Source organism: Rana temporaria, chromosome 9, assembly GCF_905171775.1.
Source record: "Rana temporaria chromosome 9, aRanTem1.1, whole genome shotgun sequence".
NCBI lineage: Eukaryota > Metazoa > Chordata > Amphibia > Anura > Ranidae > Rana > Rana temporaria.
Genome location: NC_053497.1, coordinates 10697419 through 10703418, shown reverse-complemented (window position 1 = coordinate 10703418; position 6000 = coordinate 10697419).

The following is a 6000-nucleotide window of genomic DNA, read 5'->3' as shown; positions in this document are numbered from 1 at the left end:
GTGTGTCTCTCTTCCACTCCCCCCTCTCTCTCTCTGTGTCTCTCTTCCACTCTCCCCCTCTCTCTCTCTCCCTCTGTGTGTCTCTTCCACTCTCCCTCTCTCTCTCTCTCTCTCTCTCTGTGTCTCTCTTCCACTCCCCCCTCTCTCTCTCTGTGTCTCTCTTCCACTCTCCCCCTCTCTCTCTCTCCCTCTGTGTGTCTCTTCCACTCTCCCTCTCTCTCTCTCTCTCTCTGTGTCTCTCTTCCACTCCCCCTCTTTCTCTCCCTCTGTGTCTCTTCCACTCCCCCTCTCTCTCTTGCGTGTCTCTCTTCCACCCCCTCTCTCTCTCCCCCTCTGTGTGTCTCTCTTCCACTCCCCCCCCTCTCTCTCTCTCTCTCTCTCTCTCTCTCTCTCCCTCTGTGTGTCTCTCTTCCACTCCCCCTCTCTCTCTCTCTGTGTCTCTCTTCCACTCCCTCTCTCTCTCTCTCTCTCTCTCTCTCTCTCTCTCTCTCTCTGTGTCTCTCTTCCACTCCCTCTCTCTCTCTCTCTCTCTGTGTCTCTCTTCCACTCCCTCTCTCTCTCTGTGTGTCTCTCTTCCACTCCCCTCTCTCTCTCTCTCTCTCTCTCTCTCTCTCTCTCTCTCTCTCTCTCTCTTCCACTCCCCCCTCTCTCTCTCTCTCTCTGTGTCTCTCTTCCACTCCCCCCCTCTCTCTCTCTCTGTGTCTCTCTTCCACTCTCCCCCCCCCTCTCTCTCTCTCTGTGTCTCTCTTCCACTCACCCCCCCTCTCTCTCTCTGTGTCTCTCTTCCACTCACCCCCCTCTCTCTCTCTCTGTGTCTCTCTTCCACTCCCCCTCTCTCTCTCTCTCTCTCTCTCTCTCCCTCTGTGTGTCTCTTCCACTCCCCCTCTCTCTCTCCCTCTGTGTCTCTCTTCCACCCCTCTCTCTCTCTCTCTATCTCTCTGTGTCTCTCTTCCACTCACCCCCCCCTCTCTCTCTCTGTGTGTCTCTCTTCCACTCACCCCCCCTCTCTCTCTCTCTCTGTGTCTCTCTTCCACTCACCCCCCCCTCTCTCTCTCTGTGTCTCTCTTCCACTCCCCCCCTCTCTCTCTCTCTCTCTCTTTCTGTGTCTCTCTTCCACTCCCCCCCTCTCTCTCTCTGTCTCTCTTCCACTCACCCCCCCTCTCTCTCTCTGTGTCTCTCTTCCACTCACCCCCCTCTCTCTCTCTGTGTGTCTCTCTTCCACTCACCCCCCTCTCTCTCTCTCTCTCTCTCTGTGTCTCTCTTCCACTCACCCTCTCTCTCTCTCTCTCTCTCTCTGTGTCTCTCTTCCACTCACCCCCCTCTCTCTCTCTCTCTGTGTCTCTCTTCCACTCCCCCCCCTCTCTCTCTCTCCCTCTGTGTGTCTCTTCCACTCCCCCTCTCTCTCTCCCTCTGTGTGTCTCTTCCACTCTCCCTCTCTCTCTCTCTCTCTCTCTCTCTGTGTCTCTCTTCCACTCCCCCTCTTTCTCTCCCTCTGTGTCTCTTCCACTCCCCCTCTCTCTCTTGCGTGTCTCTCTTCCACCCCCTCTCTCTCTCTCCCTCTGTGTGTCTCTCTTCCACTTCCCCCCCTCTCTCTCTCTCTCTCTCTCCCCCTCTGTGTGTCTCTCTTCCACTCCCCCCTCTCTCTCTCTCTCTCTCTCTCTCTCTCTCCCTCTGTGTGTCTCTCTTCCACTCCCCCTCTCTCTCTCTGTGTCTCTCTTCCACTCCCTCTCTCTCTCTCTCTGTGTCTCTCTTCCACTCCCTCTCTCTCTCTCTCTCTCTCTCTCTCTCTCTGTGTGTCTCTCTTCCACTCCCTCTCTCTCTCTATGTCTCTCTTCCACTCCCCCCCCTCTCTCTCTCTCTGTGTCTCTCTTCCACTCCCCCCCTCTCTCTCTCTCTCTCTCTGTCTCTCTTCCACTCACCCCCCTCTCTCTCTCTCTCTCTGTCTCTCTTCCACTCTCCCCCCCCTCTCTCTCTCTCTCTGTGTCTCTCTTCCACTCACCCCCCCTCTCTCTCTCTGTGTCTCTCTTCCACTCCCCCCCCCTCTCTCTCTCTCCCTCTGTGTGTCTCTTCCACTCCCCCTCTCTCTCTCTCTCTCTCTCTGTGTCTCTCTTCCACTCCCCCCCTCTCTCTCTCTGTGTCTCTCTTCCACTCCCCCCCTCTCTTTCTCTCCCTCTGTGTGTCTCTTCCACTCCCCCTCTCTCTCTCCCTCTGTGTGTCTCTTCCACTCTCCCTCTCTCTCTCTCTCTGTCTCTCTTCCACTCCCCCTCTTTCTCTCCCCCTGTGTCTCTTCCACTCCCCCTCTCTCTCTTGCGTGTCTCTCTTCCACCCCCTCTCTCTCTCTCTCTCTCTCCCTCTGTGTGTCTCTCTTCCACTCCCCCCCTCTCTCTCTCTCTCTCTCTCTCTCTCTCTCCCTCTGTGTGTCTCTCTTCCACTCCCCCCCTCTCTCTCTCTCTCTCTCTCTCTCTCTCTCTCTCTCTCTCTCTCTCTCTCCCTCTGTGTGTCTCTCTTCCACTCCCCCCCCCTCTCTCTCTCTCTCTCTCTCTCCCTCTGTGTGTCTCTCTTCCACTCCCCCTCTCTCTCTCTGTGTCTCTCTTCCACTCCCCCTCTCTCTCTCTGTGTCTCTCTTCCACTCCCTCTCTCTCTCTCTCTCTCTCTCTCTCTCTCTGTGTCTCTCTTCCACTCCCTCTCTGTGTCTCTCTTCCACTCCCTCTCTCTCTCTCTCTCTGTGTCTCTCTTCCACTCCCCCCCCCTCTCTCTCTCTCTCTCTCTCTCTCTGTGTCTCTCTTCCACTCCCCCCCTCTCTCTCTCTCTCTGTCTCTCTTCCACTCCCCCTCTCTCTCTCCCTCTGTGTGTCTCTTCCACTCCCCCTCTCTCTCTCTCCCTCTGTGTGTCTCTTCCACTCCCCCTCTCTCTCTTGCGTGTCTCTCTTCCACCCCCCTCTCTCTCTCCCTCTGTGTGTCTCTTCCACTCCCCCTCTCTCTCTCCCTCTGTGTGTCTCTTCCATTCCCCCTCTCTCTCTTGCGTGTCTCTCTTCCACTCCCCCTCTCTCTCTCTGTGTCTCTCTTCCACTCCCCTCCCTCTCTCTGTCTCTCCCCCTCTCTCTCCCTCTGTGTCTCTCTTTCACTCCCCCTCTCTCTCTCTCTCTCTGTGTCTCTCTTCCACTCCCCCTCTCTCTCTCTCTCTGTCTCTCTTCCACTCCCCCCCCCCTCTCTCTCTCTCTGTGTCTCTCTTCCACTCCCCCTCTCTCTCTCCCTCTGTGTGTCTCTTCCACTCCCCCCCTCTCTCTCTCCCTCTGTGTGTCTCTTCCACTCCCCCCCTCTCTCTCTCCCTCTGTGTGTCTCTTCCACTCCCCCTCTCTCTCTCTCCCTCTGTGTGTCTCTTCCACTCCCCCTCTCTCTCTCCCTCTGTGTGTCTCTTCCACTCCCTCCTTCTCTCTCTCTCTCTCCCTCCCTCTGTGTGTCTCTCTTCCACCCCTCTTTCTCTCTCTCTCTCTCTCTCTCTCACTCTATCTTCTCTCTTCTCCCCCTCTGTCTCTCTCCCTCTCTCTCCCTCCCTCTGTGTGTCTCTTCCACTCCCCCCCTCTCTCTCTCTCTCTCTCTCTCCCTCCCTCTGTGTGTCTCTCTTCCACCCCTCTTTCTCTCTCTCACTCTATATTCTCTCTTTTCCCCTTCTGTCTCTCTCCCTCTCTCACAATCCCCCCACTCTTTTTTTTCTCTTTCTCTCCTTCTCCTGTATTTAATAAAGGGCTACGCCAATATCGTGTGGCATAAAATATGGCAACAGTCAAAATTGTCCCTGGCAGTGAAGGGTTAACATGTTTCTTTGCAAAAAATCTATTTACTCATCTCAACCTCATGTTTTATAAAAAAAATAAAAATAAAAAAATATTATATGGTGTTTATGTGCACTAAAATGCATTTAAGTGTATTTATTCCCTGAAAATTTGCATTTAACCACTTAACCCCCGGACCATATTGCTGGTCAAAGACCAGAACACTTTTTGCGATTCGGCAGCACTGCGTCGCTTTAACTGACAATTGCGCGGTCGTACGACGTGGCTCCCAAACAAAATTGGCGTCCTTTTTTCCCCACAAATAGAGCTTTCTTTTGGTGGTATTTGATCACCTCTGCAGTTTTTATTTTTTGCGCTATAAACAAAAATAGAGCGACAATTTTGAAAAAAATGAATATTTTTTATTTTTTGCTATGATAAATATCCCCCAAAAATATATATATAAAAAAAAAAATGTCCTCAGTTTAGGCCGATACGTATTCTTCTACATATTTTTCGTAAAAAAAAAAAATCGCAATAAGCATTTGTTGATTGGTTTGCGCAAATGTTATAGTGTTTACCAAATAGGGGGTATTTTTATGGCATTTTTCTTAATATTTTTTTTTTTACTAGTAATGGCGGCGATCAGCGTTTTTTTTCGGTACTGCGACATTATGGCGGACACTGTTGACACATTTTTGGGACCATTGGCATTTTTCTAGCGATCAGTGCTATAAAAATGCATTGATTACTATAAAAATTCCACTGGCAGGGAAGGGGTTAACACTAGGGGGCGGGGAAGGGGTTAATCATGTTCCCTGGGTGTGTTCTAACTGTAGGGGGGGTGGGACTGACTGGAGGAAATCACTGATCGCTGTTCATACATTGTATGAACAGATGATAGGTCATTTCCCCCCTGACAGGACTGGGAGCTGTGTGTTTACACACACAGCTCCGGTCCTCGCTCTGTAACGAGTGATCGGCGAGCACACGGGGGGGGGGGGCCCGCGCGCGCCCCTATTGGCTGCTCGGCAAAACGTGATCTCGCCCAGCGGAGCCGACCTGCCGCCGTATAACTGACTGGCTGGTCGGCAAGCAGTTAATAAACAGCTGCACCAATAATGTATGACATAAAATATGGTAACAACCACCATTTAATTCTCCAGGGTCGCTGCTTTCAGAAAATATATAATGTTTGGCTATTATAAGACATTTTTCTAGCTAAAAAAAACATGTTTATTTTAACAAGTGTGTGAGAAATGCCATAATTTTCCATGGACCACGTGCCGGAGCTCGCCTAGTTTGCCAATCCAGCCTGTCACAAAGACCTGGCTTTAACCAATGGCATGCAGATTTGGACGGCTGCTGCAGGTTATGTCCAGGCGCCTCTGGCTGCTGCCTGTAATTTATATCTGAATCAGCATTCCCTACCCACCTCCTTTCTCTAGTGAAAGTCTCTCTTTAACTTACGCAAGACTTAAATCTCCCCTGACTATAGTTGTAAATTTGTTGTAAAAGTCCTTGTCACATACACATGGCCCTACCCCCCTATAATATCAAATTGAAAAAAAAGAGAGACACTTCGGCCCAGATTCTCAATGGCGTTACGACGGCGCAACACCATTTGCGCCGTCGTAAGTCCTAATCTGGCCCCGGGTATCTATGCGACTGATTCTTAGAATCAGTTACGCATAGATACCCATTAGATCTGACAGGCGTAAGGCTCTTACGCTGTCAGATCTTAATTGCAATTTTTTTTCCAGCCACTAGGTGTCGCATCGTCGTTTTCCCCGTCGTCTATGCAAATTAGGTAATTACGCGAGATTCCCGAACATACGCGCGGTCGACGCTGAGAATTTACGACGTTTCCGTAGCTTAAGCGACGCGTAAAGTTGCCCCTGCTATTATGAGGGGCAACAATGTTAAGTATGGCCGTCGTTCCCGCGTCGAAATTTAAAAAAATTACGTCGTTTGCGTAAGACGTCCGTGAATGGCGCTGGACTCCATTTACGTTAACGTCTAAGCAAATGACGTCGGGGCGACGTCATTTAGCGCAATGCACGTCAGTTAATTTACCCTACGGAGCATGCGCAGTACGCTCGGCGCGGGAGCGCGCCTAATTTAAATGGTGCCCGCCCCATTTGAATTGGGCGGGCTTGCGCCGAACGCTTTTACGATACACCGCCACAAGTTTACAGGTAAGTGTTCTGAGAATCAGGCACCAACGC